The sequence below is a fragment of the Silene latifolia genome, chromosome 11, assembly GCF_048544455.1.
Source record: "Silene latifolia isolate original U9 population chromosome 11, ASM4854445v1, whole genome shotgun sequence".
In the NCBI taxonomy this organism is placed as follows: domain Eukaryota; kingdom Viridiplantae; phylum Streptophyta; class Magnoliopsida; order Caryophyllales; family Caryophyllaceae; genus Silene; species Silene latifolia.
In genome coordinates, this window is record NC_133536.1 from 206,353,837 (window position 1) to 206,367,172 (window position 13,336).

The 13,336-nt window shown below is 30.2% G+C and overlaps 2 long non-coding RNA genes across 2 annotated transcripts; both read left to right on the forward strand.

The window, feature by feature from the left end:
• Positions 1 to 4,280: 4,280 nt before the first annotated feature.
• LOC141615389 (uncharacterized) lies at positions 4,281 to 5,227 on the forward strand. Its single transcript, XR_012529834.1, has 3 exons — positions 4,281 to 4,416; positions 4,693 to 4,761; positions 4,936 to 5,227. It is a non-coding gene; the product is annotated as an uncharacterized LOC141615389 (long non-coding RNA).
• A 684-nt stretch (positions 5,228 to 5,911) lies between these two features.
• LOC141615390 (uncharacterized) lies at positions 5,912 to 8,375 on the forward strand. The gene is made up of 4 exons (XR_012529835.1): positions 5,912 to 6,118; positions 6,486 to 6,615; positions 7,879 to 7,955; positions 8,150 to 8,375. It is a non-coding gene; the product is annotated as an uncharacterized LOC141615390 (long non-coding RNA).
• The last annotated feature ends 4,961 nt before the right edge of the window (positions 8,376 to 13,336 follow it).

A 13,336-nucleotide genomic window follows, 5' to 3' on the forward strand; every position in this document is an offset into this window, starting at 1 on the left:
CTCTAAGATAGCATGCATTTAGCCATCTTTTTCCTCTATCATTTTACCTATGAATTTGAAAATTTGTATTTCACAAATAGAACTATTTGCAGGCGGGGTTGGCCATAGGCCAGGTTAGCTAAAACAAGGTTGAAAAAAAAAAAAAAAAAAAAAAAAAAAAAAAAAAAAAAAAAGTAACGAGTATTTGGTGAGGAGTGGCCTTGTACGCAAATTCATTGGTGCAAATGTCCGATTATACGTTGGAAGTGTTGTGGTTGAAGCGCACATATGTGCATTTTTTTGGGCTTTAATTTTGTCTTAGTTTGAAATTTCATGATTTCTTTAATTTCTCTCCCATAATTTATTATAAGATCACTTTACTCATAAATATGTTGCTAAATGTGTACTTATGTAACACTGTCGATTTTGTAGCGCTCGTTTTTATTTAGTGAGCAATTTTATATCATTGACGATAAGTTTAAAATTACGAACATATTACCTTTTTTTATAAGTGATCTCATCAAAGCGTATTGTAATTATCTCTTACAAAAGAGTTATCATTAGTTATATGTGTTACTCTTCTTTTTATGATGCATACATTTCATAAGCTTTTAATATTAGAAGCGGTTGATATGTAAACCGCCCCTTGTTAGTTGTTATCTTGTCATCTTGATATAACTTAATATAAAGCCCAATAATTTTGAAAAGAGTATTAAGGTGTATACTCTATATAACTGTCAAACGATTCTAAATAGTAACGTTAAAGAACAATGTTAATTTTATCAGGATGAGACATATGTTGATATAAAACCCGACCCTTATTACCATGTCATCTTGATGACTTTGTCCTTATTTGTTAATTCATATTTAAGATAAATGGAACTTATAATAATCCTATTTATTAAAGGAACAACCACAGAGCCTATGTGACGCTCTGTGGTTGAAAGTCAACAAGTCAAAAAAATAACTTTTTCTTCCTTATTTTAAGGACCACGTTCTATGTGGTAATTAATTAGCAATGTATGCAACAAATATACAAATATTCACTGCACAAGTATTTTTATAATGCCATATACATTGAATTACATAAGTTAAGGATAACAAATATACCCAAATTAAAACCACAAATTACTACGAATATTGTATCATCATTAATTACAATGAATTAATATTCTGGCAGATAACGATAATAATTATCTGATCAAATCGATTCATCAAATTTTTCTTACTAATTAAATTAATCAATTAAGTTAGAAAAGATTATAATTATTATCATCAGATTCAAAATAAATACAGAAATCCAATTTGAAAAATAACGAAGTTTTAATAATTTTTAAAAAAGTGAAAAAAATGCTTAAAAACATAAATTATAATTTGCTTAGAAAAAAAAATCAGCGATGTCCTCAATACACGAAAGTATCAAATCAAGAAAGTTAGAGTATAACAATAAAAAAAATTTAAAAAAGTGAAAACTTACTTAAACTTAAAAAATGTATAAAAGTAATGATTAAAGAGTAAAAATATGATTAAAAAACGATATTGCGACATAAAAATAATTATTTTAGTACTCTGTATTACCTTTGAAAAAATTGGGCATATCTACAATTTTAAAAGTTAATACAGCGGCAATATATGATTTTATGGACAGATTGCACTAGAGCCAATTTATAGAGACAAATGGGGAAATAGGTGAGATTGAATGGGTGGTTGAAGGAGGAAAATGGAATGACTATGGACTATAGAAGCAGGTTTGTTGGGTGAGGGAAAATAGGGAGCTTGAGGGAGATTGACCGTAATACTAGAGTGAATTCTACCTTTTATTTTTTTATAAATAAGGTGAAATCTACTAGGAGAAAGATTAGGGTAAAATCCCAAGAGGGATTATATGCAAGCACAAAAGCCAACGGGTTTATATTAATTGGGCTTCTATTTTGGCTTGGGTCTATTGTTTCCCAAATTTTTACTCCCCCCTTATTTATAAAAAAAAATAAGACGGTTTATCAATATCCTATTTATTAAACAAACAACCACAATGCTAATGTGTCAGCCTGTGATTAAAAGTGCATATTTTTATTTTTATTTTTATACCAGGGATCCACCCATGTTCTATCCTAACATTTCATTTAGAAAAATGAATTTGCTACGTATCATTGTTGTAAATTGTACATTATTAATTTGATTAATATTAACAAATATTATTGTTAAGTTAAAAATGATATAAAAAATAACATTTACTTAATAAAAACAATCAGTAAATAATCAATTTGTTAAATACCCCTTTGTTAATTTGACAGAAAAAAAAGAAGAAAAAAAAGGACTTAAAACCGAAAAGGAAAAATAGAAAATAGAACTACTAATAAAAATGATTAAAAATGAAAAAAAAATGATACAAAAAATCTCATGGAAGACAATATCAGTAAATCGGTTGTTCGATCTAGGAAGTTAAGCTTATAAGTAAAACATTCACATAAATAATTTTTGAATCAGGTGCGAAATATTAAAATACTAAGATTGAGGAAATTATTAGGATTTTAGAAAGGCAAACAAACTAATTTTCTAAAAAAAAATGATTGAAAAACGTGTTTATATAATGCATACACAAAACTATCAATTGAAAATGGGGGATCGGTCATCTAGATGAGCCAAATACATAAATATTATTATGATTGAAATCCTTATAATCTACCCTTAGATCAAATGGTTTCATTTAATTGAGGAATGAGGACAATCTTGAGTAAGGGATAAATAGGGATTAATGATTCAAAAAGAATTTGAACGAGAGAGTGAACTCATCGGTTAAAAAAAAATTAAGAAGAATTAAAAGTGAGGGCTAAATTATAACGGAGGGGTATATCACCCTACCACCCCGAAAAAAAGTGTTGGTTGGGTTGGATTTATACCTCCATTTTAGGGGATTTATTTAGTTACTTATTTAATTAATTACGTGGACTAATTTGTACAAATAAGTTATACGAGGATCTTACACAATTAGGTGATAATGTATATAGATCCATGTTCGGATTATTGTACATGAACCTAAAATGTATATCTTGACAAACTCATATATGGTCGGGCTCAACAAAATTATACAATACAATTTTGTTTTATATTAAAAGAGACGGATTTAACAGTTATTTTATATTTTGTTTTATACAATACAAAAATATGCGCCCTAGAAACATATTTAACAATTGGTAAAAGTAAAAAAAATCACATCAAATCGGCACTATAAATTACAGTAAAGTCATTAAAATGCAAAAGAAAAATAAATAATTGTACGGATTTTAAACGATAACAAAAAGAGATAAAATATTGCTTGGTAATAATTGTATTATTGCGTGTATTAAATCATTTTAAATGTGCACGGGTCACTATTTTTTTTGTCCTATTTGACTAATTAACGATAAGAAAAACGAGTTAAAATTTTCATTTAAAACGTGCACAGGTGAAAATTTTTATTTTCTCGCTTGCATGGTTTCTACAAATGTACACGAGTTTGACAAAATGAAAAACGGGTTTAACAATTTACGCGGGTTCAAATTGTTGTTTAATAAAAAGTAGATAAATGTTATTGCTTTAATGTAAAATTTTATTTGTAAAGATAATTTACTTTAAAAGAAATATAGTTATTAGTTAATATAAAAATTCATCCTACCAAATTTATTATTTTGATATATTTTGAGCTAAATTGCAAAACTACACGGGTATATTATGTTTTGATTTATTTTGAATATAAGTTTAATTGATAACATTACTATATCATTACTAGGTGATCAATTATGTACAAGCTCACTAAATCTAGATGAAATTACAACTCAAATTGCAAATCTTAAATATGACTTTATTGAAAACTTCATAATTATTTGACATCAGATGAACATAACAAAATTTGAAACAGCAACCCGTGCAATTTGCACGGGTTTAAAACTAGTCAACTGTTAATAGAGAGTTTGTTATAACACACTCATAGAGAACCACATTCAAAGAAAAGATGCAGTGCAATTTTCAAAATACTGATTTTAATTCATTGTCATTGATAGATAACTAGATTATATATATGAGTAATTGAGTAGTGATCCATAAATTAAGGTAGGAAAACCAAACTTTTAGCTTCTTCTCTCAAATAAATGCATAGTGGACCTTAATTTAAGATCCAAAAGTTAACAAAAATAAAAGGCATGTATATTTTTTTGGAAGGACAACCTCATAATTAGGATCTCAAACAGTTAGCCACAAACAAAAGTAATTTGATTATTAAAAAGTTAAACCTATATATACCCTTCACCCAATGGAATGAGGAAATCATCATCCAAAATTGAGTTTTAAAACAAAAACATTTTGTAATTTCTAAACAATATTCAATTTAATTATTTTCTGAAAATGAACAACTCTGAGAATGCTAGCTACCACGCTGGTGAGGCCAAGGGCCAAGCCAAGGTGAACATCTCCCGCTTTTGCATACTATACTTAATCGGAGTTGTGATGTATCATCTTCTAAGAAATTTATGAAATAATCTTACAGTAAGGTGGCTAACTAACAAATAGTTAAATGAAAACATATGTATTAAATAACATAATATGCTTTGTGTAAAATTCAAAGTATTTGTATATAATTGAGAGGAGTTTCGATTTGAAACAGTAAAGATTTTTTTGTACATAACATTTATCGAGTTATATTGTATAATTTTCTTTAAATCATGCTTCTTACAATAGGAGAAGGCTGGAAACATAGCTGAAAAAGCTAGCAATGCTGCCCAATCTGCAAAAGAATCCATGCAAGAGGTACTACATTTTTTCCTAAACAAAATTACTAAGGATTTATTTATAAATAATTAAGACAATAAGTAAAGTTATAAGTTGCATACATGCATGCATTGATAAGTAATTATGTTTTTTTGTATTAATATTGATATTATAAATAACGCTAACAATAATGTACAAAATCATCAAACATAGGCTGGATCACAAATGCAAGCCAAGGCACGAGGAGCGGCAGATGCAGTAAAGGATGCCACTGGCATGAAATGAAATAATTACATATTTTGAAGACTAATAATTTATATATTTCTTTATTATATCATAAACTAGAGAAGTTAGGAGAGTCCTTGTAAGCTTTTAGGTACTTTGTTTTTGTCATTTTTATTGTAATGTACGTCTATAGTACATTATCAATAAGGTTATAAATTTGTAATCGTTGAATTGGTAGGAATATAAGCTCTTTTATAAGAGCGGCATCTTTCATCGTTAACTTTTTTTTTATTGTTCAATGTAAACAAAAAAAAATATACGTCATCTTATTAGCATTTCGCTACTAATATTTGATCTAGAGAATTAAAAAGTGTCATGACAATTACAAATAAAAAAGGTAATTTACAATGTTAGGAGTTTGCTAAAGCATTTCAAAATCTCGCTCTAAAAGATGAGTAAAGAGCCTAAGATAAATCATATACGGAGTATATGATATGGAAGACAATTTGATTAAGATTGCGAGATATCCTAGTGAAAACTATGAAATTCCGTTCTTGCAATAATGTGTAAACAACTACTAATAACGCATATCTACCCAGAATACGATCTGGACCACAAAAAGGAAATGGCCTCTCCATCTCTTTTTAGGAAATAGAGAGAAACTCTCCTCTAAAAATAAGACACCCCATATTAAAAGTAACTTCTCTCACTAAGGTAATACTCTAGTATATACCACTAGTACAAAAACGACATTTGGCAAGTAGAAAAGGCTACGGTTGTTGTAAATAACCGTAGCCTATTGTAAAAGGCTACGGTTATTGGCAAATAACCGTAGCCAAATATATGAAAGTAAGTAAAAGGCAACGGTCATTGAAGAAACCGTAGCCTTAAATAAAAAGAAATTAATAATTAAGAAAAAGGTAAATATAGAACACGGGTCATCTTTACTCCTACTACCATTCATTCCAAATTTCCAACCTATATCATTATTTTTGTTCACACCCAAAACCCAACTCTCACATACGACACTAACAGCCACAACGACCTTATCACCGCCAACAACTACCTCCCACCGACAACCACGGTTATCGCCAACAACCACCTCTTCACCGACGACCCACAACCACCTCGATGCAATTCGTCAATCTTGCAGTTCGCAATCCTCAATCAGGTATGATTTTTTATTTCAATTAGTTTTAAAGTCATCGCAATTCATATGTTTTTCGAGCATTTGTTTTCATTTGTCACTAAATTTTTGTTTTGTATGATGTTTGCGTTTTGGGATGCAATTATTTTTAGCAGTTAGGGTACAATTAATTATTAGGGTTAGGGTTTTTAATTAAATTTGATTTCAATTTGGGGATAATTCATTTTCTACTGATGATTTGAGTAAAAGGGAAAGTACAACCCATAAACAAACTACTAGAGGTAATAACATTAATATATGATTAGCGTTGCTGTCATTTCCTGTACAATTTGCGTTCAGTACGATTGAATACTCACTCATATGAGTGCAAATGTTGTTTTGACTTAACTAGGGATCGAGGTTAAGTATCAGAAGATATTCGTTGGTAGCTCTGATATTAATCTTGCAGGAGTGCCATTGCCAGAAGAGACCCTCTCAGTGGCAAAGCAATCAGACGCCACTCTTTTAGGTGCTTTCAGAGGGTAAAGTACATTGCCCAATAATTGTTTTATTTTGCAGTTTGTTTGGTTTGGTCAATAATACCATTTTGATCGTTGTTTCAATTTGTGAGTGATTGCCCTTGAGTGGAAAGCAGTAATCTTAGTTGTTGTGTTTCGATTGTTGTCCTAGTTCTTTGTACTTGCATAAAGCTTCACAACTTTGTTTATACGAACTACTTAACCATGTTTATATTGCTTAACTATTGCTCTGCTACTTCTTTTTAAAATGTCAATACTAACTACTTTAGCTTGGGGACCATAATCTCCTCCCATTCTCACTTATGTTTATCCCAAATTTGTTGTTGAAATTATAATGATGCATTCCACAAGCTGATCACATTCATGTCATGCCCCCTCTTCTTTTTTCGTTTTTTACTTATTTTACGCCACTAGTATTTATTTCGATTGAATTTAAGTTTGGTTCCTTTAATCCCTACTTTTCATGTTAGAGAATTCCATTCAATGGTTTAACTGGGAACTTGCTGCTGTCTATGATGTTTTTTGTCTATGGATTTTCTCCTGTAAAATTTGACCTTCAGTCTGTGTCTCCAAGACGCTCAGTCAAATGAAACAAAGTGCAGTTCACATATAAAATCAAATTATCCAGAAATTGTAAAGACTCCTTAGCTTTTGACATTATTGGTCTTAATTTTATCATTCCGTGTTGTATATTTCAGTACATGAGTTAAAGTTCATACTTTATTTTTTTATGTATTGTTAGTGGTTTGGATCACAAAAGATCAATAGGGTTGAACAAGTGAACGAGGTTAGAGATTTGTAGGCTACTTATCATATGAAGAACCATGTCTAGTTGTATGCAATTATATCATACTCATTACTTCTACTCATGTTCTTCTCGACTTACTCCCTTCACCCTTTTTGTGTACTCTTTTATTTTTATTTTTTTCATTTGCGTCGTAAAATTCGGATAGGTATGTGACTTGGCAGTTTGGTACCTGGGAGCCTTGACAAGCTGCCAAATGAACTTTTTGCCACTCCTCGTGTGGTGAAGCATCAGGAATGAACTACTACCAGAATGAATAGCAAGCATGTGGGCTGATTTTCCTGTTAGTATTTACTCAAAATCTTATATGAGATCATCTTATATGAGGGACGAAGCACTACTATAGAAAACTCTAGAGTTAAATGAGGGATATGTATGTATATTTGGGTTGATTTATGACTGTTTTACTTAAATGTGTTGGGTGACTATTTTGATTTATGAGTTGTCTTCTTTTCTTTTAGGTTATTCCAGCTGCAAAATCTGATTCTCGTTTAACAAATAACATCTGTCCCGCACATAAGCTTGAATTTTAAGCGTGGTATGTTTTTTCATACTCGTCTTATTTTCTTACATATTTATTCTAATTTTTTTTTAATCCCAATCTCCAATTTTGATCCTTAAATGTTTTTCTTTTCATCTCGACCATGTGCTTAAATATAAAGAATAAAGTCTCTAGCTTGAATAAAGATGATCATAAACACTCGAATGACTCTTTTGTATCAAATTTGGCAGGTCGGGAAACATGTGTTGTGCAGCATTAAAGTCACTATTAGGAGTTCCGCCTAAGAATCTATCGATGGGTAAATCAAGTCTAATGATGCTACTTGGATCATGGAGGATGTAGCTTTAGCTATCCGAGTAGACTATGCTAATTTTGTTTAGCTTTGAATATTGACGTTGATTTGTAATGGCAATTGTAGGTTAAACATTGATTTTGTAATTAATTATTATTTTTGTAAAAAGCTTTACATTCAACAGGAAAAAATATTCGATTTTTTTTTTAAATTTAATTGAGAAATGGCTACGGTTGTTAAAAAAGAACCGTAGCCTTTTTTAACCTTATGGCTACGGTTATTAACTACTAACCGTAGCCTTAAGTTCGCTTATGGCTACGGTTCACAACCGTAGCCTTTTCTTTTCCACTTAAGGCTACCCCCTGATTTGCTACGGTTGTACAACCGTAGCCTTATGTCCATTTTAACCGTGGCCATATGTCATTTTTGTACTAGTGTACTATTGTATTCATCTCTAGACTCTAGGCTTCTAGCCTTCTAGCACATGGGGTCTGCCAAATTCATCCAAGTGCATATAAAAATACACATAAAAATGAGGCATACATCCAATATTCAATATTAAATATTATTTTATGGGCTTAATCTATTATAAATATTCCAAAAATCAGTCAAGGTCGTCTGGGAGATTCCGGGGGCCCTGTTCAAATTTTGTCATATTGGGCCCTATTGATTACGACTCTACTCCCTCCATTCAACTCCACTTTACAAGTATTCTATTTCCGTCAATTCAACTCCACTTTACAGGTTTCCTTATTTGGACATGTAAAAGACCTTTCTATTCTTATTGAAAATCTATATTTACAAAAAATGTCATTCATACCCCACACAAATCCACCATAAAACTCACCTTTATATTTTTTTAATATCTTTAACCCCACCATTCTCTTTCCCTAAGTACTTTTAATAGTTTTTTTAATCCGTTTCTTAATACCCGCGCAAAAAACATAGTTGCAAAGTGGAGTTGAATGGAGGGAGTATTATGTATGTCGTTTTTCATTTATTGTGTTGACTAATTTTTAAAATTTTACAGAAAAGTAAAGGTCAAAATTGCAAAAAGTTGTCTTATGTTTGTGTCAGAATTGAGAGGCCTTTCACATGATGGGTGGTGGACCAACTGAATTTCTTTTTTCTCTATTATGTCTCCCACTAAATTAGTGGGAGACGGCCTCTCATAAAACCTACTGTTTTTTTATATAACCTGGTTCCAATAATGCACTTTTCGCATTTTATCGACCAATTTTAATAATAAATTTAATTATGAATTTGCCGTTTTTAACCAAACTTAAGTATATAGATACTGTACTTTCATATTTTTTATTTTTATAAAGACATATTTAGAGTAGCTAGAAATGATCTAAAAAGACACAATAGTACTGTAACCAATAAACAAACGCAGAGATAATTGTGCAAAATGCAGAGTGTGGACAACAACAACAAACGGCGGGGCATTTAGGGCACATGTTAATAATCTATTTAGGGAAACATTGTTGAGAATATATCATGATAAATTGGAGTTGAAACTCATATTTACCATAATTAGTGAAATAATCTCAACAATATTTCCTTACTTAACTTATTATCATGTGCCCTAAGGGCACATGTTAGAAAAACCCATAAACATTATTGGGCCCTAAAAAATTAGGGGTCCCGTTCAATTGAACAGGTTGAACATGCATAAAGACGGGCCTGATTTCAGTAGAACACTTAAATTGCCTTTATACTCCACTGCAAATTCACTTCTCCTATATTTTGTTTATGTAACTCTTCCTTAATAAGGATAAATTCCTCTTATTATTATAACGGGTCAAATATCTCCTACTTATGTATATAAGACAAATTTATTACTTTTTTCCTATTTATTCGACTTTTGCTTTATTCTAACTATTTAACCCGTTTTAAATTACAATTTGTGATTTTGTTGATACATAGTACTCCTATTATTTATTCATCTTACTGTATGCACCTATATTATTTTATTTGACTCAAAGTATCACACACAACAAGTGTTAGAGACTCGGATTCGGTAATTTACTCCAAATTCTTCAAAAAAAAATTGTCCATGATAAAGTGTCAAGTGTCTTGTATCAAACTAAGTATCGGACACGCGAACAAAATGTATCAGAAACTCACAACTTTTACTTTTTATTTTATGAAAAAAATTAGCAGATTTTATTGGCTTGACGTATTTGTCCGGCCTATACTCGTCAATAGTAGTAAGTGGGCTCGGCTTTGGCCATTTTAGGCCCTATCTAAAATAGGTTGGTCAAAAAGTTCATAATCATATTTCTCGCACATGAAAAGCTATAAAAGGACCCCGCAATGTTTTTACCTGGATCCCCCACTGAGGGTGGTCAACTTGACTTGAACTGGTTGCATAAGCAACTTGACCTCCAAGTACAAGGACTTAAAAGGATCTTTTGGGTTAGATTTTCCAATTTTAAGATTTCATCTCACAAAAATATCAACTTATGTAACTATTAATCTCAAGATGTTGGACATTGAATGATTTTTAAATAGAACTTTACTAGTTTTAACCCGTGCAAAATTGCACGGGTATATTTTCAGGAAATTTGTATTAATATAATCAAATATTAATAAAATATACACGTTCATTTTCATACTAAATTTCTTTTATAATGATAATTCTTTCTAGTTTTACACGGTCTCTGATGTGCTATCTTAACGCCCATTATTTGCATTCACATATTAATTATTTTGATAAAAAATTCATTTTATAAATGTTTCTTAATAATAAAATATAAATATTCTAATATCAATCACAATTATTTACTATGATTTTCTAAATATTTTTCGTGGAAGTTTTATAACGTTGAACCTAAAAAGTGAACATAAATTCTTAAGAGAAACGGTTTTTTATTAATATTAGTGAGAGATAGTCTCTCAAAATAAGGAGGATTATTATTTGATCTTATAGAGTTTGGTGTATAATTGTAGGTTTCCTCAAATTCAATGAAATCACAACATTTGCTAAATATGTGAAGAAAAGTTTGAAAACTACTGTACTTCTAATGAATAATTTTGGGTATATACATTCAATAAAGAGACAAAGAGTAGGTAGTATACACCAATGTTGTTAGGATTAAGATTCTACTTCGAATCGATAGAGTTGGTTATATCAGATAGGTAGAATCGAATAGCAGGATCTTATGATCCAACATACATATTACATATGGTAGGTTTTTACTTTTTTTATTTAGTAATAAAAGCACATATTCGTAAATCAAAATGCTTATTTGTTCATACTTAAACCATTTAATATTGATAATTAATAAATTTAGTATCATTATGAACGTGCTTCTACAACTTATGCGGAAATACGAGTTTCACTATGTCATTATATATATAAAAAAATTACTACATTAGAAGAATTGTAATTAGTTGAAAACATTCGTTGTTAAATTGATTGCCTTTCTTATTAAAAGAGTGAAAAATAATAGAGAAAGCAAGGTTTTAAAGTCACTGGACAAAGTTGGAAAAATGGGAAAAAATGCCAACGATGCATAATATTTTATCGACGATCTATATATAAGGTTATAACAACTCCCTTAACTTTTGTAGCATTATGGTAGTTCATCAAATTGGCCCCGAAAAATGCTACGTGTTACTCCATTATACTCCCTCCGACTTAATAGGATGTTTACGTTTTCTTTTTCAAGGTCTTTATGTTCTACTTTTGGTCAATTTTTTCCCTTAACTTATTTTTGCAAATAGACAATTTATTTGTAATAATATAGAATTGTAGATTTGCAATTATACTCTACTATAATTGACCCAAAATAATGAGGAATAAAAGACAATTTTCATTTAAAAAAAAAACAAAATCTACTCAACTATTATAAATTATAGCGGCTTTACACTGTGAGACGGTCCGTTATTATTAAAACATTCATATAATCAATAATGAGTTATCTTTATATATAATAAGACCATCTAACAACGTGAGATCGTCTTATATATTCTATATTAATGATCTACATTAATTAACCCAAATTAACGGTACACACTCGGCTAAATAAATACTCCATCCCACAATCATAATTGTTTCACTCAACCCTAAACACTATGATTATCGTCAGCCTCCTCCATCTTCAACTCATCTTCTATATATCTCCCCACCTCCCTTATATTGGATTATTTTGTCTTCCTTTCTCACTTTCTTCATTTTATTTTTGTTATCATTGTTAATAAAATCTACTTGATGACTTGATGAACATTTTAATTTTTAGTTTTTTTTTTTTGTTTTCTTGGATATTGTTGATAAATAAATTATTGGATTTTGATAAATTTGGAAATTTAGATTTTTTTTCCTGGTAATAAATGAAGTTCTTGAAATATAATGTAGTCATTTCTAACGTCATTGTCAAACAAAAAATAAAAGTATGAAAGCAGTTGAATTTTAGAGAAAAAAATGCTTTTTGCAAGTGGGGAAGTTGTACATGATGACGTGGATCAATCTCATGGCTTTAAATGATCTTGTAATTATAAAGATAAGATAGTACAAAACTATAAAGTTCACGACTATTTAAAATAACTTTATTTCTCAAAACATATTCATTCGCCACCCCTTGCTTCAATATTGTTGTTTTTGTGTGAGAGTCTTTTGAACATTTTCCTCCCAGCATCAAAAACATTTCAATTCGGTGAAAACTAACAGATGGTCTACTAATATTCAGGGGCGGACCCAAGAATTGGTTTATGGTGTAGCAAAAACCCACGACAAGTACAACAATATACTCCCACCGATCCAGACATATGTAAACATAAGCAAAAAGTGGTTATTTAAGAAAAGGTGAAACCTAGGCTCCATCATATTATACAAGGGGCTCCCATCGATTATCAATCGATCGATAGTAAGCCCCAAAATCTTATCTATATTAATACAAAAGACAATACTCAATCCTCGGCGCGCCACGTCATTAATGCAGTTTTTTTTTTTTTTTTTTGGAAATTCATGTTATGGTGGGACCCGTGAGTGTGCAATGTATTTATTTCTTCAGATTTCTGTCTTTTCAAACATGCGATAAATTCCGTTTTACAACAAATTCTATGAAATAATATTATGAAAAAAATTTATGAATTAATATTATGAAATAATTTTATACAT